This window comes from Choloepus didactylus, chromosome 18, assembly GCF_015220235.1.
Source record: "Choloepus didactylus isolate mChoDid1 chromosome 18, mChoDid1.pri, whole genome shotgun sequence".
Taxonomy (NCBI): domain Eukaryota; kingdom Metazoa; phylum Chordata; class Mammalia; order Pilosa; family Megalonychidae; genus Choloepus; species Choloepus didactylus.
In genome coordinates, this window is record NC_051324.1 from 22,728,947 (window position 1) to 22,756,465 (window position 27,519).

At 37.9% G+C, this 27,519-nt stretch overlaps 1 protein-coding gene across 6 annotated transcripts in view; it reads right to left on the reverse strand.

Annotated features, from left to right (window-relative positions):
- The window catches only part of FAM222B (family with sequence similarity 222 member B), a 77,411-nt gene that overhangs the window by 27,787 nt on the left and 22,105 nt on the right, over positions 1-27,519 (reverse strand). For 2 of the 6 annotated variants that reach the window (XM_037810570.1, XM_037810572.1), the window contains exon 1: positions 9,894-10,093. The exons of the other annotated variants lie outside the window; for them this stretch is intronic. The gene's annotated coding sequence lies outside the window, so the exon portion shown is untranslated. Of the gene's footprint in view, positions 1-9,893; positions 10,094-27,519 lie in introns of those variants that run through there. 6 annotated transcript variants of the gene reach the window in all.

The following is a 27,519-nucleotide window of genomic DNA, read 5'->3' on the forward strand; positions in this document are numbered from 1 at the left end:
CGTTTCCTTTGATAAAGATAAATTTTAACAATAATCAAGGCCCATTAAGACTGAGAATTGCTGAGAACTGTTAAATTTCCTCTGCACTCTCTAAGTAAGGCACTGTGGCCTTATCTCCATGTCGAGTATTATATACTAGATGCACCCTGTGCCACTAGCATGTGTGGTGATGAGGCAGTAGTAAGAAGAGACATTTTGCAAGGCTGGAAGCTACTATTACACTACTAATTCATCTTCTTGTAAGAGAATCCTGGGTAACCTCATTTTCAGACAGGAAAATGGCATTGTTGATCTGCTTCAATAGCAAAGATTAAATTCACTTCTGAATGGACCTTGAGAGTTGACAGATTCCTGCTGCCTGACTCATTTACCTTCAATTTTGGACAGGAACTATGCCCTTTCCCCTGGAATTTAGTATCGGATTCTAATTTTCAATTTTTCTACAGCCTGGGGAACTAAGTCTCCTACCAGCATTATGGAGTCTCAGAAAGCCACTCTGTTTTACAGAAGGGGAAAACTGTGGTCTTTCTATCAATAGTGACCTGTAGTCAGGAGACAGGCACCCTACTGAGGTGACAGAAGGTGGAAGAGAAAAAAAGGTACAAAGTGCTACCTCTGCTAATTTTTTCTTTAGAGGTTTGGGCTCTCTTCTTACAAAGAGGTAGTTAGAAACTAATGCAATCTGAGCCTTTCCCAAAAGCAGCAGCTCAACCACATGCCCATTTGGCACACTTTTTGTTGAGTTATTTTGGAAGGCTACATTTCCTGATGTGAAATATGGAAGCCTAGGAATAGCTCAGATAGGACATTTAAAAAAAAAAAAAAAAAGAGGAAAGTAACCATTATAGTGAGGGACCTAGAAACTGAATATGGATAGCATTATTAACACAGTTGGAGTATTAAGTCTGAAAAAGAGAACACTTACTAGGGATATCGTTCATTCATTCACTGAGAACCAACTATGCACCAGGAACTGTGGTAGTACTACGCACTGGTGGTATAAATATGAAAAACAAAATCCCTAATGAGAAATGTGAATAAAGTTGTTTGGGAACCCAGACAATAAAACAAATATTCCAGGGGAGACTGAGAAGAAGGGGCAATGACAATACCAGTGACTGAAGACTGAGCAAGAATTTACCAGATTGAGAAGAAAGAATAGGCTGTTCTAAGTAGGGAAAACTAAGTGCAATAAAAGGTATGCAGTTATAAGGCATGTTTGGGAAATCACAAGTGGAGAGCAGCATGTCTGGTGTATGACATGCTGAAACTGGAGATAAGCCTTAAGTGCCACATTATGAGAGGCCTTATATTTCATACTAGAGGGCAGGATGTCAGACTAAGAATAAAGTTTGCCTCAACTCAACAGCTAAAAGACAAACAACTGAATTTTTTTAAATGGGCAAAGGACTTGACTAGACATTTCTCCAAAAAAAGACATACAATTACCATGTGATCTGGCAATCCCACTTTTAGGTACATACCCCCAAAAGAACTGAAAGCAGGGAATCTTAACAGATATTTGTGAACAAATATTCATTGTAGCAATATTCACAACAGCCAAAAGGTGAAAATAACCCACGTGTCCATCAACAGATTAATGGATAAATCAAATGTGGTATATACACACAATGGAATATTATTCAACTGTAAAAGGGAAACAAGTTCTGATGCACGCTACAACATAGATGAGCTTGAAGACATCACCAGTAAAATGAGCCAGACACGAAAGGACAATTATTGTATGATTTAATTTATATGAAATAACTAGAACATGCAAATTTATAGACAAAAAGTATATTATAGGTTACCAGGGCCAGGGTAATGGGGTAATGGGGAGTTAATGCTCAATGTGAACAGTTTCTGATTGGGATGATGGAAAAGTTTAACAATAATGGTAAAACAATACCACTGAATTGTATACTTGGAAGTGGTCAAAATGGGAAATTTCGTTATGTTTGTTACCACAGTAAAAATTTTAAAAAAAGAATAAAGCTGGGTTGGAGTCATAGCTCAATGTTCTTAGCTTTAAATCAGCATAAAAGATGGCCCAACATCTTAGAGAATAATTGTGATGATCAAAACAGATCATACTTGTAAAGTGCTTAGTTCGGTCCCTGGCATTACTAAGTGCTCAAGATGGTAGTTATAACTATTATTAGCTAAGGGTCAGACTTTATCCTGCAAGATATAGGAAGATAGGGACAGGTTTTAAGGAGAGTAACAAGATCAGATGTCTATTTTAAATAAATCTCCTGCAAGTGTGAAAGACAAACAGGAGACAGCAGAAATCAGTTAAGTGGCTATCTCGAATGTGGAGGGGAGAGATGATGATGATCTCAAATAAAGGTGGCATAAAAGGGCTGTAATACATCTCCATGGCAACGTGGAACATGACTCCTGGGGATGAGCCTGGACTCCGCAATGAGGGATTGAGAAAATCTTCTCCACCAAAAGGGGGAAGCAAAACGAAACAAAATCAAGTTTCAGTGGCTGAGAGACTTCAAATGGAGTCGAGAGATTTTATGTGCCATACAGATATCCCTTTTTAGTTTTTAGCATATTGGAATAGCTAGAAGGAAATACCTAAAACTGTCGAACTGCAACCCAGTAGCCTTGAATTTTGAAAATGACTGTTTAACTACGTAGCTTACATGGTGTGACTGTGCAATTCTGAAAACCTTGTGGCTCACACCCCCTTTATCCAATGTATGGACAAATGAATAGAAAAGTGGTGACAAAAATTAAATGAAAAACAGGGTGGGATGGGGGGATGGAATGTTTTGGGGATTCTTTTGTACTTTTTATTTTTATTCTTATTTTTATTTTTATTTTTTGGAGCAGTGAAAATGTTTAGAAATTGACTGTGATAATGAATGCACAACTATATGATGGTACAGTGAACAACTGACTGTATACTGCAGATGACTGTATGGTATGTGAATATATCTCAATAAAACTGAATTTATTAATAAAAGAGAGAAAGGAAAGAAGGAGTAGCTTTATCTCTGAGCTCCAGAGATCAAAAGTAGGTTAACAAAGTCTGAAGAAGGGTAGTTTTAGGTGAACATAAAGAACAATCTGAGCTTGTTCAACAGCAGCATAGTATTAGAAATGCTAAAGCAAAAGCTATGATTATCCATAGGGAATGATGGGAAAGGTTTATTTTCATTAGCTAAGAATTTGGACTAGGTGACCACTGAACCCAGCTTCCAGGTTCCATGATTCTAAATCACTTCACAAAGATGGTTTTGTAAAGTCATTAACAATGTCTGAAAATATAATTCTCAAAGTGCTTTCACATTGATTCTCTCGTTTGATCTTCTCAAATGCCCTATGAAATAGAGTTTGAGCATGTATCATTAGTCCTCTTTTCACAGATGAACTAGGAACTAGAGTACAACAAGGTTTTCTGACCCCTACGTCTGTGCTTTTTCTCCTCTCCGCCGCCTCCTACGTTGTGGCAGAGTTGAAAATTCACTGAGAATCCATCCCTCCTTGGTCATCCGTTCTAGCGTTTATTCTCAAAAAATTAGGAAATTCTTCTGTCTGTTTTGTATTCCTTGTTCAGGAGCTTCTGCCTATTCCTTTGTCCTCTTAAGTACCCAGTCAAGGTGAATAAGAGCTAGTCACCTTTCTTTATGTAATGGTGCTTCATATTTGCATACTATTAAAATGCCTGTTATTTCTCTCATCTAAACTAATTAATCCCAATTCCCTGAGTTTTTCCACATAAAGATTATTTTGCTTAAGCTAGTTAATAAATCCAGTCCCAATTTAGTACTAGCTTCAGGAAAACAATAATCCCTTTCCACAGGGCACACGTCTCCACTTCATACCAACATTTATTGAGCATCCAAGCGAGGACATGGCAAGGAACAAAAAAAAAAAACAAAAACTCCCATCTTCATGGTACTTCTACTTTCACATGGTATAGGGAAGGATGGGGTATGGGGTTCGGACAGCATAATGAGAAGGTAAATTATATAGACTCTTAGAAAGTGATAAATGCCATTAAAAATAATAAAATAAAGCAGTGAAAGGAGATGGAGACAGTTGGATAAGGCAGCAATTTTAAATAGCAGAGTAAGAGTTCCTCACTGAGAAACCAGTCTCCATGGTTTAACTACTAGTTTCAGCCCAGGACAGCAATACAGCTTTCCATTAGGTAAACAAAAATTTTTAATAAAAGCACTTAAACTATAATATTTTTCTCTCTGTCATTTCAACTTTAACTCTTAGACACTCATAACTTTAATAAAGTACAATTCATCAACTTGTTTTGAAGAGTTGAATTGTATTTCTGCAATGCAGAAAAACTCCTCAAGCAATAATGCAACAAAGTAATACCTGCCTGCACACACACAAAAACTGCTGTTGGATGCAACTCTGACTGATAAAGACTACCATTTCCTTGGTTGAGCAATGGTACTTTCTTAACTAGAAATGGGAAGCTGAGAAATGAACAGATGTGGACAGACTGGGGAAAGGGCAGAGAAACAGATTTTAGAGAGCTACAAAATTAGTGTGCAGACTGAGGTAGCATCAGCCTCCCACTTCTGGGTACACTAAGGAACACCTAGTGTGAATGGTAAGGATGACATATTTCAGTTGGGGTATTTGTTCAGCTTGGAGAAGAGGCAAAAATAAAAACAGCTTGCTGAAAAAGGTCCTGTTCAACTATTTTTCACCATGGACTAAGGAAATAGGCAAAGGACTTTTCTTAAAAGAAAAGATTCCATTTATCTCTCTGGGGAAATGTTCTAACAAAGCATCACACTCTGATTGCACTATACCTCATAGGGACTGACTGAAGTCCAATTACTGAAATCCTTTAAAAGCACTTTATTGAATGCACAGTAACACCTGGTAAGACAGGTCAAACCAAGATTTGGATTCTTCATTAATCCACGGGTCCCACTTTATCTGCTCAATGAAAGAGATTCTGGGAGAATAAATTAATTAAGTCATACCAGTACCTTCACAGCTACAAAATTAATGTCTTCACAATAGTAAAACCATTTCCAGCTGAATAGCCAGACAATACACAAGGCACCATTTAGGAACTCAGGAAAAGTGACCTGGGATGAACTGCCTTTAATTTTTCACAGTCTCCTTTTAAAGAAAGGGAGTATCGAGACTAAGTCCTATCCTTTACACAGTAAGTCTGAAGATAAATGAAATGCCAATGGTAGAAGTGCTTTTGCTTTTGGAAGGAAAGAAGACAGAAGTTATGACTAATAATGCTTATGTTTTTCCTCTGAAGCGACAGGAATATAGTCTAAATCATTTCATTTCTGCAAGCAGCATAAAGTCTGATTTCCACAAAGATCAGCAACTGATCCTCCAGCCCACTTCGTTGAATGCAAAGAATTAGCAGGTGGTTATGGAATCGTAATATTCAATTATTCTTCCACTTAAAAAAAAAGAAAGAAACAGATAACATTTTCCCATGAAACAGGATCTAAAGAAATCCCCAGATTTGAAGTGATGACTTACAGTACTTCCTCAAACACAACCTAATGTAAATGGATTTCATTTCAGCCAACAGCTCTGATCATTAGCACATACAACCCAGTGTTAGAAGAGGGCTTGCTTTGGTAATAGTTCTTCTTTGGCCTGGCTATCTATAGCTCTCCCACATATGATGAATGGCTTGCATATCCTGTGGGGCCAGAGGATGCCAACAAAGAAGAAATGTCAATATCAGAGCTAGTTGATCTATAATACACTTAGAAGATCTCATTTTTTTCATAAGACCTCAGTGCAACTAGGTAACAAGGATAAACTGTTAAAGTACTAAATAAAACAGGGAAACTGTCTCAAGGACATTAAACTGAGCAGAACTTTTCTAGGGGTGGTATTGAGTTATATACTACTTTTGATGATTAAGAAACTAAGTGTAATCCAAGCTTTTGGCTCTATTGCCTGCTGGTCTCTTGAATGATGAGAAAGAAAACAAACCCCTAATCAGCTTGTTCAGCTAGAAAGTCCCAGTTAAAAAGTAGTAGTTTAAAAAGCTATTGCTTAAAAATGTAGCCTTGGGAATATCTTTGCACTTTACCTGTCTGTGTCTGGCTTCACTACCAAATCATTATTTACTTTATTTAGGCATTCTAAGGCATTAGCTTTCCTACCTCAGAGAAATGCTGAGACCAATGAGAGTATGCTTATTTAATTAACTGGATGAAACCCGCTAACTAATCCAAAAGTAACAATATTTGTCTTCTTAATATTGGGAATCATTCTTGGGCTGAAGAAACTCTTGTCCTAACCTTTCGTGAGTTGTTACATAATTATACCCTACAATCCCACATTTAATTTCAAAGTTTTGTGTAATAAAGATACCAAAGGATTCCTTTAACACAGGTCCCAGGCTTTTTGTTTTCTTATTCTATTACCATATATTTTTACAGATAAATAAAATCTCTAAGCAAAATTCTAGGATTTGGCCAAACAAAAGGACTGTCTAGTGTTTGCAGAATGCTAAGAACAAAGTTGGGAGAGGGAGGTAAAGGCCTGAATTCTAAAATAAATAAATAAATAAATGAGCAATTTGAGTATCTGGTTTAAAAACAAACAAAAAAGCATAGGTTAAGTTTAGATCTGAAGGGCAATTTTGTTTTGAATGGCTCTAACAATCCCGTAATAAGTACAATATCAAACACAGGCTGGGTAATTAATTCAGAGGACTCTTCCCCTTTCACTGCCAGACTGAACAGCTCTGAGGATAATCTCCTTCACTCTCCCAGGGCTCAGTTGGAAGATTCATTATTTATGCCCTCAATTGTTTACCCTGTCCTATTTTCCCATCCATCCTGGCCCAAGGGCAGTGTTATCACTGGCCAGTTTCCAAAATGAATGCATTAGCTCACTGCCTTACTAGTTACAAAACCAATGATAATCAAACACAGTGGTATCTTAATATTGAAGAGCGACCCAACCCACCACTTGATCCAGAAGTTAATCGACAATGCTGGTGCAGGTTACCAAAAGCTAAATTTTCTTAGACGATGAAGTGAGATCCATACATCAGCCTAGCTCTTTATTTTGAGCCACTCAGCAACATACATGCACATCCAACAGGGATTCCTAAAAGGCAGTATCCTTTAAAAGGCAGCGTTTGCCCTCACCAACAGCAGACCTGTAAACTGCATCTTGAGGATTAAACTGACTGAGAAGCAATTTGCCTAGCAACCATTCATCATGAAAAGTTCATTAACTCACCAACAATCAATTCCATGTCCTTATCAGAATCATAAACAGATAACAGGCTCCACCAAGTCCCCTACCCTCCTGACTCAGACACCAAATAAACAACTTCCTCAAAAGATTTGGTTTCCAAAGATTCAATCCCTGGGGGAAGGAGCTATACTTAAACACAGGCACAAAATATTGTCTCTGACACCTGACTGACAAAACCGAATAGCTAAAAACTACCATCAAGCACATCTCCATATGAATGTATTCATTGTCTCTAAATAAGTTTCTCATGCTGAGAGCAGCATTCTCAGGTCTTTTTTGCCTCTAATCTTTTCTCACCTTGAGCAAGCTTTTCCCAATTCCAAACCTTACAAGCCTCAAGCGAATATTATCAGAATCAAGCAACACTAAGGCTCCAATTTTTTCCTTCACCTTCTCAAGGGGATTATTTCATACTTCTCATGTGAATGGAGGATCGCGCTTAAGTCTCCCTTTAGAGAGAACACAGGGCCCTTTTTTCTTAACACATTCTAAACTGTGACACTGAAATAAGCAAGATGGATAAAAAGACTGCTAAAGAAAATTAAATCAGCTACTTTAACCTTAGCAGCACTATGTCCCCTCAACCTAAGAGACTATGTGAAGTCATGGTTTCATAACATTGTTTCCCTACAGAGATCAAGTTTGAGGGTTTCCATTCCCCTTAAATGGTATTTATAGACCAGTGTAGATACATTTATGATTAGTTCTATACCTAGCCTTTGGTCTCCTGGGAAAAACTCTTTAGGGAAATCACTGCAACCACACAAAATACTAATTACACAAATCAGTCAAAAAAATTGAAACATATATTTAAAAAGTGAACAAATTGTAATAAAATTTTATAAAGCTGTATTAACTGTTCATCCATGAGTAGAGAGAAGAAACCACCTAGGATATCAAACAGGAAGGCGACTTGTTTTATGGTAGAAGCAAGCTTAAGTTGTACATGCTTCAAGTGGTTTTTTGCCGTTTCTCCAGATTGTTATATCTTAGACATCAAAGTGCACTTTGTCTTACATACTACCTAGGTGTGAAAGCTTCAATGAGTGATTTTTAACAGTTCATTCTCACTAACAAGTTAGATAAGACAAGACAATAACATCTGGGGGATTCTTTTTCCCTCCCAATTTAAACATGATTCATGGACCCGAAGGAACAAATGGGTAATAAACTAAAAACTCCAAATACAACATATGACTACTCTGCATCTACTTTTCTGCACAATTTTATACTAAGGCTCCTTGAGATATAAAAAGAGAAAGTTTCCTGATCTCTAATAAGTTCTCACAACTGAGATCAACCCTATTCCTAATAGTACTTGCCTTCACCCCTAATTGCTCCTGATTGGTTAGACATCCAATAGATCAATGCAAAGAAAAAGCACTGATCCAGCTAAAACTGTAAGAAAAGCCCAGCATATCAATTCTGTCTTCCAAATTGAACTCCAGTTAGAACAATCTCTGGAAACTGAACTTGGACTGCCAGAAAGAACCATGAAACACTTTAATTAACATTTACCAAAATGCTGCCCCCCAAAAATGTTATTCATCCCTTCTGGCATTCTAGCTCTTTGCTAATCAACATTAAGATAAAACTGTTCCAAACATCTTTGGTTGAAAACACACAGTTAAAGCAAGTTTACTATGAACATAGCCTGCACTTCCCTCCTTTCCTCCCTCCCTCTCTATTATATATAAAATACAGATACATAAACACATAAATCCCTTGTTTCTAAATCAAAATTTTATCTTAATACATTTTATAGCTTCAACTGATAATTTTGCTTTCAATTTCAAAAACACTTACAAAAAATTCCTGGTTTTGGCTGGAGATGAGATTCCTATCCTTCAGAAAGAAGGGATACATAAGTTGTAGAAGCAAGGGGATTCAATAGAGATAAATATAATTTAAAATGTAATGCTATGCCACCGAAAGTCATAAAGTGGGGGGAAGGGAGGAGGGGAACCTTTGCAAAATAAAAGAATTAAAAAAAAACTCACCTGGATTTTTTCTTAAAGTTTGGATTTTGTTTTTGAAATAAACCCAGGAAGAAACAGATAAAACTTTAACTAATGGCAAGGTAAGTTTGCCTGCTCTAGTTGGGTTTCTCCAACAGAGCCGGGCTACTACACAAAGCCGGTGGCAATGTACTCGGACTTCAGCAGAGTTCATCTCTAAACACTATCAAGATTTCCTTTAACCACCATTTGATGTGGATTTTTTTTTTTTTTACTAGCACATCCTCTTCTTTCAGATTGGTGTTGCTGATTAAGGCAATCGAAGTATGAAAAATGGTGAAGACAACCTTAATGGTCACGGATGCAGCACAGTTCCAAAACCCCACTCATACCTTGCCCTTTTTTTTTCCCGGCTTACTGCATCAGATACCAGAAAAAAAGGGGCTCCTCTTTCCCTTTCTGTGCATTTTACTACGCAAACGACATCAACACATCAGTTTAAAAAGAAAAAAAAAGGGTCCTTAATCTCCTTACCCGGCTGCAGGGGTGACAACTGAAGGCAAACAAGGATGAAGGGGAGGAAAATTTTAAAAATAAAATGAATTGATGAGATGTGGAGATCATACTTCCCATTCCATTTTCCCTTTTCTTACAAGGTTAGGACACACACACACACACACACACACACACCTTGCTCCCTGGAAGGGAGGTGAGGTTCACTCCGCAGCGATCGGTGGGGCTCCGGGCTCCGCCCAGCCCGCCTGAGACAGCTCAGCCCTCCTCGCCCCCGCCCCGGGAGGATGGATGAAAATTGGGTTCTAGCAGTCTGGGGAGGGGGGAAGGGGAGGGGGAGGCGGCTGCTCCGGGTGCCAGGCTCTCGGAGCTCAGCACTCCGCTGTGCGCCGACACCCCCTCCCCCCGCCGGCTGCGGCTCGCGCCCCTCCGCCGCCGGAAACCAGCCCCGCCTCCTCAACTCCAAGCCGGCCCTCCGATGGCGTCCTCCCGACCGCACAGCCAATGGCGAAACAGAGAGCCAGCAGAGCGACTCGCCAAACAGCCAACTGGGGAGGCCCACCGAGAGGTCAGCCGCGGGGGATAGGCCAGCTACCCACGGCCCCGGTCCCCGCCCCGGTGCGGCTCCTCTTTGTTAGCGCTGCCCCGCGTCTCTCCTGGCCCCCATCCCGCAGCCGGGCCAGGTGATGCTGTGCCCGCTCTCCCCGCTCCCCCGCCCACTCTCTTCCTGGGTACTTGGTGTGACCCTCATCTGGTCGATCCCGCCCAGACTGCCTCAGACTCCCACAGCAATTGCCACCGAGCGCCAACAGCAAAAAGATGCTCCCCAGGCCTCTCTTTGCCTCGCCCTTCTTTTTCAGACTAATCAACTGCACTCTCTCATAACCGTGAACAGATTTAGGTTTGCATATTAGATCTGCTACGCACATCTATTCTCCTGGTCGGAAAATCCTGCTTCCCGTGACGCAGAAATTAAGGGAAGGGGGGCGTATTGGAAAGGTATGTATCTGGAAGTTGATGGGGTGAGGAAGGAGGGACTACATCAAATCATCTGCAAAAACAAGCAAACCAAACACACACACACACACACAGCTGGCTCCTTTCTGGTTCAGAAACAAGACACCTACGTCCATTTAAACCCTACGTCCATTTAAACCCGAGACAACCACTCGCTTAGCAGGTTTCAGCACAATTAGGAAGCAAACACTTAAATCTTGTTCAAACCTAGTATTAGAAGAAATTCTGAGTACGCGGCAGGCCGCTGCATAACTGGCAGATTGTGCCAGCACTTCAATCACCATTACCAACTTTGGGGGCATAACACTGCTGGGATGGAATATGCGAAAGACTGCAGGTTATCTTCTTAGTCGTAGTGATGGAGCAGTACATGGAGTTCATTCAAGAAAACCAAATAAAATGTGGGTTGGGGAAGACAAGCTTTACCTAGATTATCATTTATATCCACAGAGATTTTGCAACTGTAAGATGGTAAATATCTACATCACACTCTACAACCAGGCTTAGTTCCCAAGTACTACTATAATAAAAATAATTTAAAAAAAATAATAATAAAAGACTTTAAATGTAAATAGCTCATTTTTATATGGAACTCAGTCTTCTTGGAAAATGGAAAAGGAGCTGTAAGACATACCCATTTTAAAGCCAGCTCATTTTCCGGAATTAAAGGACTCTGGCTTAAACAGATTTATAGAGGAACTGCATTTGGTGTTTCCAGGCTAGTTTTTATTAGGCTTCATATGAAAAGAACAAAATGTGAAAATTTTTCATTAATTTAGATTATGTCCATAAAAATCTACCAGATTAGCTATCAGACAAGGCCAACCCCTTCCTAACGTCCAGTGACCTCAAACAAAAGCTCCCAAAAGCACAAAAGCAGTTATAACTCCTCTACATCATTTAGCAATCCTCTACATCATTTAGCAATTCCCTGGCATTTTCTATATTAAAATAACTAAACAATACTTCAAGAAGTTACTGTGTAAAAAATAGCTGACCTAAAAGGTACTATTATCTTGATGTCCAAGGGAAAGTTCTGTGTCAATACCTTCTTTCAGACTCTGGCCTTGTTGATAAAGACTTTTTTTTTCTATTTAAGGATTATACAGAAACTAAAAATTAAATCCTTACTAGAGCATGCATGAACCAATTAACTTGCCAAGGCATCAAAAAAAGAACATACCAGTCTCACCATTATTATCACAAATGTGCTTCACAACTAGATAATTCAGACAAACTTCTAATATTCTCTTCCAAAATATAAATAAAGAACTCTTGGGGGATTCTAATACGTTAACTGAAATTTAAAAGTCAAATTCCTCTTGCCAAAAGTACCCATACAGTCCAAGATACCACAGAGGGATTGTAACTGTTAATAAAAGATCACAGGGGTTGGAAAAAATCCAAGTGTCCATCCAAAGATGAATAAACAAAATGTGGTATATAGGTGCAGAATATTATTCAGCTATTAAAAAAAGGAATGAAGTTCTGATATATGGTACAACATGGATGAAACTTGAAAACATTATGTTAAGTACGAAGCCAGACATGAAAAGACAAAAACTGTATGATTCTACTTATACGTAACCTAGAATAAACAAATTTATCGAGATAGTAAATCGATTACAAGTTACCAGGGGTTGAGAAGAGAGGGAATAGGAAGTTATTGCTAAATGGGTACAGAGTTTCTGTTTGGGGTGATGAAAGTTTAGGTGACAGATGGTGGTGATGGTAGCACAGCATTGTAAATGTAATTAACACCACTGAACTGTACACATAAAAATGGTTAAAATGGCAAATTTTACGTTTCATATGTTACCATACACACAAAAAGAATTAAAAAAAAAAAAAGAGGGGAGCCCCCAAAACATTTCTTCCTAAAAGTAGGAGGTCAAGTCCAGTTTATTTTCATGTCTATCAAAATTACCCTTTCCAACTTACTACCACTACCCTAACAAAAATCGTTATGTATCACTACATCTCTGTGGGTAACTATAATTTCTTGCTAGTCTCCCTCACTGCACATATCACTGCTTTCATCCAATTGTTCTTCTTAAGAACTACAGAAAACAGTTCAATTTATTGCACATTTACCTGATGCAAGGCCTTGTGCCAACAACTATGTTGTTATTTTACCATCATAACAAACCTTTGAAATAGATATTTTCTCCATTTTTATTTATGAAGAAACAGATCCAGAGAGGTTGAACAATCTTCTCTAGGTCTCACACAACTGGAAAATGGATAAGTCTATTAGAACTTGAATATTCCTGGCTCCAAAGCCAATACTCCTGTCTACTGTGCTATATGATGGCTCTCTGCCTATGTCATCCAGCCAAGCTCCCACTCTCTGGTTCTAATATGTTCCATAATCTGCACTACCCTATGTTACCAAACTTACTCTCTTAACTTTCTTCAACATGTTCTCCCCATACTAGTCAGTCTGGTCTGTTTGCTCAATGTCTCTGAATCATCAATTTCTACATTCAAGCCTTGACTTACGCTTTTATAACAACCATCCCATTTACATCCTACCCATTCTTCAAGGTCCCGCTCAAATTCCACCTGCATTGTGGAGCCTTCTTTGATGCTGTCAGCAATTACTCCTTTTCTGAATCACTACCAGAGAATTCAGTACTTAATTGTTCTGTTGTTTAGTATATGGATTGTCTTTCTAATTAGAAAGTAACCTCAAAGTTTGAATTATATTTGTTTTTGTATCTTCTCCCTTTCTCATAGTGCATGCACTGTAAGGCATACACAGTTACAGTACTCAATATTTAAACCAGTAATCTATAGCTAAAGAATGGTCCAAGAGACCACTTAAATGACTCTCAAGTTCTCATAACAGCCACCAAAGCTAAAGCCTTTAATAACTTTCTTCATTCATTTCCAAGACAGAATAATTAACCAAGTTCTATACTTATCTATTCTCTGTGCTTCACCAGTCATGGAAAAATCAATAGGAAGAGCTTCAAGAGGGCTAGTAATGTTATTTCTTGATCTGGGAGCTACTTACATAGACATGTTCATTTTGGGAAAATTCAGAGGTGTACACTTAGGATATGTGCATTTTTCCATATGTTTTTATATCCCAATAAAGTCTTTAAAAAAAGTTTCAGATTGTATTATAAAATGATCACATCTATTTTTTAAGCACATATGAATATTATATATGTCTGATATGTCTGTAGGTCCAAGAAAATTTCTAGAAGTATACACACCAATCTGTCAACAGTGGTTACCTCTGAGAGTAGGGAGGTAGGGAGGAGTGAAGTTGAAATTTTTTTTAAGTTTTTATATTTGCTTTATTTGATCTTTACAAAAATAAAAAAACAGGTAGCAATTTTGTAATTTTTAAGTTTTTTTATTAGAGAAGTTATAGGTTTACAGAAAAATAATGCATAAAATACAGAGTTCCAATATACCATCCTATCATTAACACTTTGCATTAGTGTAGTTACAATTCATGAAAGAACATTTTATAGTTATACTGTTAACTGTAGTCCACTGTTTATAACAGGGTTCATGTGTTGTACAGTCCTATGAGATTTTTAAAAATTTTTCTTCTAGTACCATATATACAAACTAAAATTTCCCCTTTTAACCACACTCAAATATATAATTCAGTGTTGTTAATTATATTCACAATGTTGCGCTAGCATCACCACCATCCATTATCAAAACTTTACGATCAACCCAATTAGCTGAGTGGAAGAATTACAAATTATTTTTATTTTCTTTTTTAGTTTCTAAACTTTTTATGTTAATCATGTCTTTCTTTTATAATCAGAAAAAGATATTAAAACTAACACATGAGCTCTCAGAAATAGCAGAAAATTATTAATGGGCTGGACTGAAAACTAGTTCAGATAACATCCATCTAGTCTAATCACTGCATCTAAATATTTCCCGATAGTCTATTTTGTAGCCTATTTTGCAAATTTCCCAAATGACATTTATAAAAGCAAAAAAAAGAAAAGAAAAGAAAAAGAAAAAGTGGCTCTGATACCTAATTTACTCCAATAAGTATACAGTTTTTGTAGAACTGAATAGCAAACAAAATAGTTAAAATGATCTAACCTGAATAGAAACATAAACACTCTAGAAAGGCATTTTCCCCTATAAAGACCTGCTAGGAGACATTTTATAGAATTCAAAAACCTGTAAGGCCCTGCCCCATCAAGATGACAGCTTAAGGTGCTTCGAGCCTCTGCAACACCCTGCCCCTCCCCCCAATCCGGCCCAGAAGTTTTGAACAACCAACAAAAACTGGCAGAAAAATCTTTCTCATTTAATGGACTGTAGTAACAGGGTGAGGGCCAAATCAAGACAAAGGCCACTTAAAAGTTGTAGTATCTCATGGCACCCTGGCATGCCCCTTCTCCTTCATGTGCTTGACGCAGAGCCGGCTGGCACTCCCAGTGCAGATCCCTGGACCTGGTTCCAGAGGGAGCCGAGAAACCCTCGTGCACAAACATGTTTGTCTGGCCCAATCTGCTGAGGGGCTTGCTCTCCCAGAAGTTGCCCTGCATGTAGAAGGCAGTTTACAGAGCTCTCCTACAGAGCGCTGTGAGAAAGTAGTCAAGCTGGGGCGGGGCATTCAGTGCAGTGCCAGGGACTGTGAGGAAATTTTCCTAGGGAAGAAGGGGCACTCAGACTTAAATAGGGGAATTCCTAGGGCCATACATCCAGGCCCAAAGCAATCAGGGAGGTTCCTATGCTTTCTCTAAATAGCCTAGAGCTATTCTTTAAACACATTGTTTGGATAAGCCCTGAAGGAGAGCAACTGTACAAATCAATCTGCAAAGACTGGGAAAGGTGTTTTATTTTTTTCCTTCTTTTAGTGTTTTTGTCACCTCCTGGTTTTCAGATAAAGTTCTATCATGAAGTAGGTGGATACAAACTTAAGGAACAAATGCCATCAACAATATATTAAAATATCAGAATGTCCAGGTCTCAACAAAAGCTTACAAAACATACAAAAAAACAGGATGCAATGGCCCAGGCAAAGAGGATTAAAGCATTAGAAACCATCAATTTGGAGGACCAGACCTAGGACATAACAGACAAAGACTTGTTTATAAATGGTCCTAAATTTGCTCAAAGAGCTAAGGTACAACATGGACAAAGAACTAAAGGAAATCAGGAAAATGATAGATGAACACAAAGATAATATCAGTAAGGGGATAAAAATTATGAAGAAGAAGCAAACAAAGCTGAAGACCACAGTAACATTAAAAATTCCCTAGAGGGGTTTAATAGCAAATTGGAGCTAGCAGAGAACCTGAAGACAAGATAATTGATATCATTCGGTCTAAAGAGTGGAAAGAAGAAAGAATGAAGAAAAGTTAAGAGCTTAGGAACACGTGAGGCACCATCAAGTATACCAATATGACATTGTGGGAGTCCTAGAAGAGGAGAGAGAGAGAAAGGGACAGAGAGAATATTCAAAGAAGTAATAGTTGAAAACTCCCAAATTTAATGAAAGACATAAATATACCCTTCTGAGACACTCAACGGATTCCAAGATAAACCCAAACAGACAAATGCTGCAGCATATTATAATCAAACTGTCAAATGCTAAAGATAAAGAGAGAATTCTGAAAGCCTCAAGAGATAAGCAATTTATCACATACAAGAGAGCCTCAAAATATTAAGGGTTGATTTCTCATTGGAAACCATGGAAGCAAGAAGGCAGTGGGAAGACATATTTAAAGTGCTGAAAGCAAAAAATGGTCAGCCAAGACTTCTATATCCAGCAAAACTGTCTTTCAAAAGAGGAAGGGATTAAGACATTCCCAGATAAAGAAAAGCTCTAGGAGTTTATCACCACTAAACAGGCCTTATAAGAGATTGCTAAAGAGTTTTCTGCAGGTTGAAAGGACTGGAAAGTAGACAACAGATTGAAGCTGAATGAAGAAATAAAAAATCTCCAGTGAGAGTTATGACATCAGTAAATACAAATGCCAATACTACTGTATTTTTGGTTTGTAAATCCATTTTTTACATCCTACAGGATCTAAAAGGAAAATGCATAAAATATGATGGATCAGTGGTTATGAACTCATAATGTATAAAAATTCAATTTGTGACAAGAACTACACAAAGGTGGAGGGAAAGAGGAATAAAGGAACACAGTTTGTGTATACTAATGAAGTTAAGTTGGTATCAAAGAAAACAAGATACCAAGAATATAGATTTAGGAAGTTAAATTTAAGCCCCATGGTAGCTACAAGGAAAATGGGGGAGAATATGCAAGCTCATAGAGACAGAAAATAAGAGTTCAGGTTGCCAGAGGCAGGGGGTTCAGGGATTTAATACATAATGGGTATAGAGTTTCTATTTAGGCGGAAAAGATTTAGTAATGGTAGGTAGTGAGGATACTGATTTTAAAAAAAGGAGGAACTAAAGAGACAATGACAGTTAAATACAATGCATGATCCTGGATGGGATCTAACAAGGGAGGAGAAAAGGCTCAAAGGGATGTTGTTGGAACACATGAAAAAAAACTGGAATAAAGACTGTAAGCTTTATATCAATGTTAAATTTCTTAAACTTGGTAACTGCACTTAACATGGTTATGTAAGTGAGTATCTTTGTTTTTTGGAAATGTACATGGCAGTATTACATGTTCAAGGAGCATAATGTATATAACCTACACTCGTGTTCAGAAAATGGTTTGATAAATAGACAAATAGGTAGAAAGTCTGTCTGGTGGGGTAGGGGTATGTTGGAGTTCTCTGTAAGGGGGTTGTATTCTTTTTGTAATTGTCATGAGGTTTGAAAGTCTTTCAAAATAAAACGTTAAAAAAAATGACACATAGCAGAGATTATTATTCACCATACTTAAAGAGAACAGCAGGACCGAAAAAAGGAAATGTGATAGTTTACTAACAACACAAAAAGCAAATCCTTGAACTATTATTTCAATGTATCAACATATTCGTGAACATATTTAAAACTTGCACTTTTTCTTTCAGACACTAGAGGGAAGTGTAAAATTCATTCACTGTATCTTTGGGATTGTACTTTATTCATTCATTTATTCATATCAACAAATATTTATTGCATTTCTATATGCTAGGAGCTCTATTAGACCCCAAGGACAAAAAGATGAATAAGATATAGTCTCTGTCTTTAAGGTGCTTAGTCTAGTGAGGCTGATACACCAGTAAAAAAAGAAAACTAACTACAACAGAGAATGCAGAAGAGTACAGAACCAAACCCCAGCCTTTGGGAGGCTGCAGGTTTGGGGCCAAAGGTTGAGGAGGGGGAAGAGGAAAAGCATATCTGACAGGAAGAGGAACAGTATGTGTCCATATCATAATTCACCCCAACAAACCAGCCTATCCAAACTGGCTTATTCTCCTATTAACAATCCTCCTCATCTTAATCTAAATAAAAATAACCTATACCTAGATGGTATCTTTAAACTGTTACTAACAGAACATAGAGGCGTTATCTGGTGCTAAATATAACCATTTAATATATGCTAAAATATCCCACTGGCTAAGTTTCGATATCAATTGTACACAGTTTAAACAGCAAGAAGGTAACAGATAAAACTGAAGGTAAGACTGCTTAAGTGATAACAAATTCTCATTTGAAATCTGGATAAATTATACCAGACTCCACTGAAACATGTCAAGGGTAAGTGAGTAAGTTTCCTTAATGTGCTCTGCCTTATACAAATTAAGTTTCCCAAATTAGGACATAGAGTAGTCTGACAATTAGCCTTCACTGATGCCTTTGAAAAACCTCTGTAAAGAGACATCGTGGTTGGCAAATCATTTCCACACCTAATTCAAGCTTCCATAGGAAAGACTAAGACTTCAACTGATAAACCAAAATTAATGCTCAAAGTCATCTTAAGGGCAATGGAAACACTTCCATGGTACATTTTTACCTAATCATCAAAATGACTGCTGCATCTCTTGCTATGGTTTGGGATGTCTGGGTTGGGGGTGAGGGGTGAAGGTGAGTTGGAGAGAAGGGACAGTTGTTATCTTCTCATACTGATGGGAAACACATGGTTTAAAAAGGAAAAGCCAACATGCTGAAAAAGTTTCACACACACAGACACAAAATGATAGCAAACTTGTGAATCAAGCATGATTTGGCATTTTTAAATGCAAAGCCAATTCTTTTCTAGTACCAAAGCCAATGGCTTCTCCTGTAGATAAAATGGCACAGTTCCTGAAAAAGTCCTGGGCGCTGTTTTCCCACAATCCTATAATCTGTCAGAAGACAGAAAACAAAAAGAAGGCTGTGCCAGCCAAAAAACGCAAATTATAACCAACACAGAGCCAACACTTTACTTCAGACAGAAGGAGCCTTTCTATGCATCTTTGTTTGGAAGGAGAGTGACAAAAGATGCTCAAATAACCAAGGCAAAAAATTAAACAATTTAACCAAACTCTATCTTGGATTAGCATTTGTTGCAATAGTTTGCTTTCTCACTTAATATTCATAGTCTTAATATTTGCAAAATTTATGAAAAAGAGTTAAGGGCTGCAGTATACAAAGAACTTTTACAAGTCAAAGAAAAAGACAAATAGCCAAAAGGGAAAAGATGCAAAAGACAGTAACTAGCAGTCATAGAAGAAATGCATCTGGTCTAAAAACATATATTCCATATTGTTAGACAGTAGTGGAAATTTCCTTCTCCACACAATCCTAAAGGCATTTTGACTTGATAGTTCTGCTGTTAAGCTTCCAGAGAAACCTTTGCTATTCTGAATGAAAATAACAAAAGAAAGCTAAGGATACCTAGCATAATCAATACATTCCTAAAATATTTAGAAAAGAAGCTTTGTGATGTATCTGCTCTGGGAAAGAGACTATTAAAAATAGGATAGATATAAGTAAACCACAAATCAAATCCAAAGGCACTAAAGCAAGAATAAAAGATGAACCTTTATCTAAAAACATAAAAGAATTGAGGCCAATCTTTGAATTTATAATGAACAAGGTAGATGACAGAAGCAAATAAAAAAATTCTTAACACAATCATACAGGTAAAACATCCCCAAGAAAGTATGTTTACTCAACTGTCTTTCCTGTGAAAGCAGGCTCATTCAGGGACCCTTTCTCCAGAAACCAAATGCAAAATAAAAGTGAATAATGCCAGGGCACAGCAAAAGCAAGTATAGTTTTTCCATCAAAAAGGAAAAGAAACCTAATCTTTCACTTGTCCTTGATGCAAAGAAGTATTGGATTGTGAGAGAACTCAACTCCAGGAAAAAAGATTCAATTCCAACCTGTGTAAAGTTAAGAACTTCCATGTCACTTTGTTCTAAAATTAGCAATACACAGGTCATTACTGAAAACAATACACACAATCCCAACTGAGCAGTCACTGGGTAAAGTTCTGAGCACAAAAAAAAAAAAAAAAAAAAAAAAACAATTTTTCTCTTTATTAGTGCCATTTTAGAGGCTGAGAAAAATTTAGCTCATCAGATTTAAATTTCAAGCATTTTTCTAAGTACATTATAGGTAATAATGCCACCAATTCTATATTTAGACTCAAGTGAGAATGAGGAGTGCTAGTTTTGCCTGAAGTGATATGAGGTCCATCTTCAAAGCCTAATTGCAACCTTCTCCTAATCCTGCATTATACTGTCTCTATGGGTATTGCCTACAATGAAATAAAATGCTTTTTCAATATTTTTTGTGAGTGGTTCTATTGACTGGCTGTTATGCTTTAAATATAGAAAATAAATCACCCCCACTAGCATCATTTCCTTAAATATTCAGCATTGTAACTGCCAAATGGTAGGATTCATACCTTCAGTTGAACCAAAAGCAAATATGGTAAAAATTCTGTGATACAAGTTCTCTAAAGAGATACTACAGTACATCTTTTGGGGAAAAAAAAATTTTTTTGGCTATTTTAAAAACATTTATCGTAGTAAAATATATATAACATAAATTTGCCACCCACACCACACAATCAAACTGCTGAATGCCAAAGATAAAGACAGAATTCTGAAAGCTGCAAGAGACAAGCAACACATCACAGAGAAGGGAGCCTTTATAAAATTCAGTACTGATTTTTCATGAGAAACCATGTAGGCAATAAGACAGTGGGAAGATATATTCAAGTACTGAAAGCAAAAAAATGGCCAACCAAGAATTCTATATCCAGCAAAATAGTCTATCAAAAAAGAGGGAGGAATTAAGACATTTCCAGATAAACAAAAGCTAAGGGAGTTCATCAGCACTAGACTGACCAACCCTACGAGAGGTGCTGAAGAGTTTTCTGCAGATTGAAAGGAATGGACAATAGACAACAGATCAAAGCAGCATGAAGAAATAAAGATCTCTGATGAGAGTAATAGCATGTGTAAATATAAATGCCAGTACTATTGTGTTTTTGGTTTGTAACTGCACTTTTTACTTCCAAAAGGATCTCAAATGTAATGAGAAATCAGTGGTTTAGGACTCACAATGTATAAACATGTATTACATGACAAGAACATAAAATCTGTCATTTTAACCATGTTTAACTGTACAATTCAGTGGCATTATTATTCACAATGTTGTGCAACCATCACTACTATCCATTTCCAAAATTTTTTCATTATCCCAAACAGAAACTCTGTACCCATTAAGCAATAACATCCCACTCTTCTCTCCACCCAGCTCCTGGTAACCTGTAATCTTTCTTTCTCTATGAATTTGCCTATTCCATATATTTCATGTAAGTGTAATCATACAGCACATTACAAAATATTTGTCCTTTTGGGTCTGGCTTATTTCACTTATGTTTTCAAGGTTCATCCATATTGTAGCATGTTATCAGAACTTCATTTTTATGGCTGAAAAATATTCCATTGTATGTATATAACACATTTTGTTGATCCATTCATATGCTGATGGACACTTGGGTTGTTTCCATTTTTTGGTTACCGTAAATAATGCTGGGATGGACATTGGTACATACAAGTAACTGTTGGAGTCCCCATTTTCAATTCTTTTGGGTATATACCAAGGAGCTGAATTGCTAGGTCTAATGTTAATTCTATGTTTAACTTTTTGAGGAACCATCAAACTGTCTCCCACAGTAGCTATACCATTTTACATTTCCACTAGCAATGCATAAGTGTTCCAATTTCTCCACATTCTTACCATTGGAAATATCCTTTTAAATAAAAAGTTGTTTCAAAGCCACATGAAGAAATAAAAATCTCCAGTAAAGATAATAAATGTAGGTAAATACAAATACCAGTATGATTGTTTTTTTATTTTTAACTCACTTTTTACTTCCCATAGGATGTAAAGGCAAATGCATAAAATGTAATGATAAATCAGTGGTTTTGGATTCATAATATATAAATATGTAATTTGTGACAATTACATAAAGGTGGAGGGCCAGAGGGGTATAGGAACATGGTTTGTGTATGCTATTGAAGTTAAGTTGGTATCAAAGCCAACGAGACTTTTACAGATTTAGGATGTACAATTTAAGCTCCTCAATAACCAAAAAAAAATCAGAGAATATACAAACTCAGAAACGGAAAGTAAGAGTACAGGTTAGCAGGGGTGGGGATGGGGCAATGGGAATTAATGCAAAATGTATAGTTTCTGTTTTGGGTAAAGAGAAAGTTCTAGTAACGGATGCTGAGGGTACTGCAACACTGTGAATGTGATTAATCCCACTGAATGGTATACTTGGGATTGGAAGATTTATGGTGTATATATATTTCCACAATTTAAGAAAAAAGAAAGAGAAACTAAAGCGATAATGACAATTAAATGCAATACATGATACTGGATGGTATTTAAGAATGGAAGAGAAAAAGCTCAAAAGGACATTACTGAGACATAAAAAACAATTAGAATATGGAACATAAGCTTTATATCAATGTTAAATTTCTTAAACTTGATAACAGCACTTAAGGTGATTACATAAGTAAATATTTTTCCCTCTAAGATCAGGAAAAAGACAAGGATGCCCACTGTCACCATTGTTATTCAACACTGTGCTAGAAGTTCTAGCTAGAGCAATTAGGAAAGAAAAATAAATAAAAGGCATCCAAATTGGAGAGGAAGAAGTAAAACTTTCATTGTTTGCAGATGACATGATCCTATAAATAAAAAATTCAGGAAAATCTACAGCAAAACTATTAGAGCTAATAAATGAACACAGCAAAGTGGCAGGGTACAAGGTCAACATGAAAAATCAGTAGTGTTCCTATATACCAGTAATGAGCAACATGAAGAGGAAATCAAGAAAAAAAATTTATTTACAATAGCAAACAAAAGAATCAAGTATTTAGGAATAAACTTAACCAAGGCCACAAAAGACCTATACACAGAAAACTACATGAAATAGCTAAAAGAAATCAAACAGGACCTAAAAAAACAGAAGAACATACCATGTTCATAGATTGGAAGACTAAATATAGTTAAGATGTCAATTCTACTGTTCTAGTTTGCTATAAGCTGCAGAATGCAAAACACCAGAGATGGATAGGCTTTTATAAAACGGGGGTTTACTTCACTACACAGTTACAGTCTTTAGGCCACAAAGCATCCAAGGTAACACCTCAGCAATCGGGTACCTTCACTGGAGGACGGCCAATGGTGTCCGGAAAACCTCTGCTAGCTAGGAAGGCAGCTGGCGTCTGCTCCAAAGCTCCAGCCTCAAAACGGCTTTCTCCCAGGACGTTCCTCTCCAGCAAGCTTGCTCCTCTTCAAAACATCACTCCCAGCTGCACTCACTTTTCTCTCTTTGAGTCAGCTCATTTATATAGCTCCACTGATCAAGGCCCACCCTGAATGGGCAGGGCCACGCCTCCATGGGAACAGCTCATCAAAATCATCACTCACAGCTGGATGGGGCACACTCCAAGCAAATCCAACCAACACCAAAACTTCTGCCCCACAGAAGACCACAAAGATAATGGCATTTGGGGGACACAATACACTCAAACCGGCACATTCCACCCCCTGGACCCCAAAATGACACTATCTTTCCAAATACAAAATACATTCATTTCATCACAATATCACAAAAACTTAAATCATTTCAGTAACAAAAGTTAAGCACAAAATCCCATCAAAATCAATTTAGGCGTGGTCAGTCCCAAGGCACAATATTTCCTTAGCTATGGATCTGTGAACTTAGAACAAGTCATGTGCTCCCAATATACAAAGGAGAGACATTCATAGGATAAACATTTCCATTGCCATAAGGAGAAACAGTAAGGAAAACAGGGTTAACAGGAGCAAAACAGTTCCTAAAACCCGCAGGACAAACTCCATTAGATTTCAAAGTCTGAGAGTCATTAACAGAACAACGTTGCATCCTTGGGGCTTGAGAGAGCGGGAGTCTAACCCTTCCCAAGGGCCTTTTTGGCAGCTGTTTCCTCTCCAAATGCTTGGGTGAGTGCTCCAACATATCCACACACTGGGGAGACCACCTTCTCAGCCCCACCCTCCTCAAATGTTGGGGCAGCTCCCGGATTCCTTTCCATCTCTGGGGCACACGCTCAACCCCTTCAGAACAGTGGGGTGGCAGCCAGGCTCTCCCCAATTCCCTGGAAATGTGCTCCACCCTCTTTGGGACCTGAGGTGGCAAAACTCTTCCAGAGCATCGAGGCGGAAAGCCCGCCCTCGACCTCCAGGGCAAACTCACCCTTTCCATGCGTGTGGGCGGCTCCACTCTCCCAGCCCTAAACCTCTTGACTCCAGACCTCAACCTCCATGGCTCTGTCTTTGAAGAAATTTTTCCTTCAGTTTGTTCCTTGTCTGTCTCCTCCAGTCCAGACCGGCAATTGCTCTGTCTATAAAGATCTCGCAAAACTTCTGTTGGCTTTGCATGAAGCACACAGGGGTCAAAGCCATTAGACAATAGGACTTTCCACAAATCCTTTCTGCTTAACTCCTTTTTCAATCTTGGCTTGTACTGAAATGGCAGCAGGGTTCCATGTTTGGTTATATCCTCACACTGGGCTGTAGCTTCTGGGATTCCACCCCCTGGAAGCCTGTAATTTTCCAAGCCATCAGCTTCTGGTTTCTTTGAACCCAAGAGTTCAGTTCTAAGTTTATCTCTCTCTGCTCGCATTTTACTATAAGCTGCAAGGAGAAGCCAAGATACATCCTCCACACATAGTCTGGAGATCTCCTCAGCTAAGTATTCCAGGTTGTTGCTTTCAAATTCCTCCTTCCATCTGACACCAGGGCTCAATTTTGCCAAATTCTCTGCCACTTTAAAACAAGGATCGTCTTTCTTCCAGTTCACAACAACACAGTCCTCATTTCTGTTCAAGGCCTCATCAGAAGTATCTTTAGAGTCCATATTTCCACAAGCAGTCTCTTCAAAGCAGTTTTGGCCTTTTCTATCAAGCTCCTCACAATTATTCCAGAAACTTCCCCTTATCCATTTAAAAAGCCGTTCCAACATGTTTGGTATTTGCAAACTCAGCAGCAAAAGCACCCCACTTCTCCAGTACCAAAATCTGTTTCAGTTTGCTAATGCTGCAGAATGCAAAACACCAGAGATGGATAGGCTTTTATAAAACGGGGGTTTATTTCGCTACACAGTTACAGTCTTAAGGCCACAAAGCGTCCAAGGTAACACCCCAGCAATCGGGTACCTTCACCGGAGGATGGCCAATGGCATCCGGAAAACCTCTGCTAGCTAGGAAGGCAGCTGGCGTCTGCTCCAAAGCTCTGGCCTCAAAAGGGCTTTCTCCCAGGACGTTCCTCTCTAGCAAGCTTGCTCCTCTTCAAAACATCACTCCCAGCTGCACTCACTTTTCTCTCTTTGAGTCAGCTCATTTATATAGCTCCACTGATCAAGGCCCACCCTGAATGGGCGGGGCCACGCCTCCATGGGAACAGCTTATCAAAATCATCACTCACAGCTGGGTGGGGCACACTCCAAGCAAATCCAACCAACACCAAAACTTCTGCCCCACACAAGACCACAAAGATAATGGCATTTGGGGAACACAATACACTCAAACTGGCACATCTACCTAAACCGATTTTTGGATTCAATGCAATACCAATTAAAATCCCAACAACTTACTTTGCAGAAATAGAAAAACCAATAACCAAATTTATTTGGAAGGGCAAGGTGCCCTGAATAGCAAAAATATCTTAAGAGGAATGTAGTGGGAGGTCTCACACTAACTGACTTGGGAGCATATTACAAAGCTAATGGTCAAAACATACTGACATAAAGATAGATATACCAACAAATGCAATCGAACTGAGTGTTCAGAAATAGATCCTCTCATTTATGGACAACTGATCTTTGATAAGGCAGTCAAGCCATCATAACTGGGACAGAGCAGCCTCTTCAATAAGTGGTGTTTGGAGAACTGGATATGCATATCCAAAAGAATGAAAGAGGTCTCCTATCTCACACCTTATACAAAAATTAACTCAGAATGGATCAGTGGATCTAAACATTAAATTATAAAACTTTTAGAAGAAAATGTAGGGAAATATCTTAAAGATCTTGTGATAGGAGATGGTTTCCTAGATCTTACACCCAAAGCATGTTCAATGGAAGAAGAAACATAAATGGGATCTCCTCAAAATTAAACACTTTTGTAAATCAACGAACTTCATAAGAAAAGTAAAAAGGCAGCCTACGCAATGGGAGACAATATTTGGAAACCACATATCAGATAAGGGTTTAATATCCAGAATATATAAAGAGATCCTACAACTCAACAACAAAAAGACAAACAACCCAATTAACAAATGGGCAAAAGACTTTTCTGAAGAGGAAATACAAAAGGCTCACAAACATATAAAAAGATGCTCAACTTCATTGGCTATTAGGGAAATGCAAATCAAAACCACAATGAGGTATCGTCTCACACCTACTAGAATGGCCATTATTAAAAAAAAAAAAACAGAAAATTACAAGTGCTGGAGAGGATGTAGAGAAAGAAGCACACTTATTCACTGTTGGTTGGAATGTAGAATAGTGCAGCCACTCTAGAAGGCAGTGTGTCATTTCCTCGGGAAGCTAAGTACAGAACTGCCATATAATCCAGCAATTCAATTACTAGGTATATACTCAGAGGAACTGAAAGCTAAGACACAAACAGACATTTGTAAACTGATGTTTACAGCAGCATTATTCATGATTGCCAAGAGATGGAAACAGCCCAAATGTCCATCAATGAACGAGTGGATAAACAAACTGTGGTATATACATACTGATGGAGTATTAAGCAGATGTAAGACAGAATAAAATCACAGTACATATAAAAACGTGGATGAAACTTGAGGATGTTATGTTGAGTGAAATTAGCCAAAAATGAAAGGACATGTACTGTATGGTTTCACAAATACGAACTAATGTTAATGAGCAAACTCTGAAAGTTAAAGCTGGGAACACAGTTTATCAGGAGATAGAAAGAGGGTGGAGATCAGGCATTTGAAGCTGAAGGAGAGTGTTCAACAGGACTGATTGTATAGATCCAGAAAGGGATAGAACAATACTGTATGATGGTAGTACAATATTGTAAGTACACTGAACAAAGATGACTGTGAGTAAAGTTGAAAGAGGAAGATTAGGGACATGTATGACACCAGAAGGAAAGACAGAAGATAAAGACTGTGGCTGTATAACTTAGTGAAATCTAGAGTGGTCAATGATGTTGATTAAATGTACAAATATAAAAATGTTTTTACATGTGGGAGAACAAATTAATGTCAACTCTGCAAGGTGTTGAGAATGGGATGGTACTGGAGAAAAAATATAATCAAGGAAAACTAGAGTATATCATTAACAGTAGTACTGTAATATGCT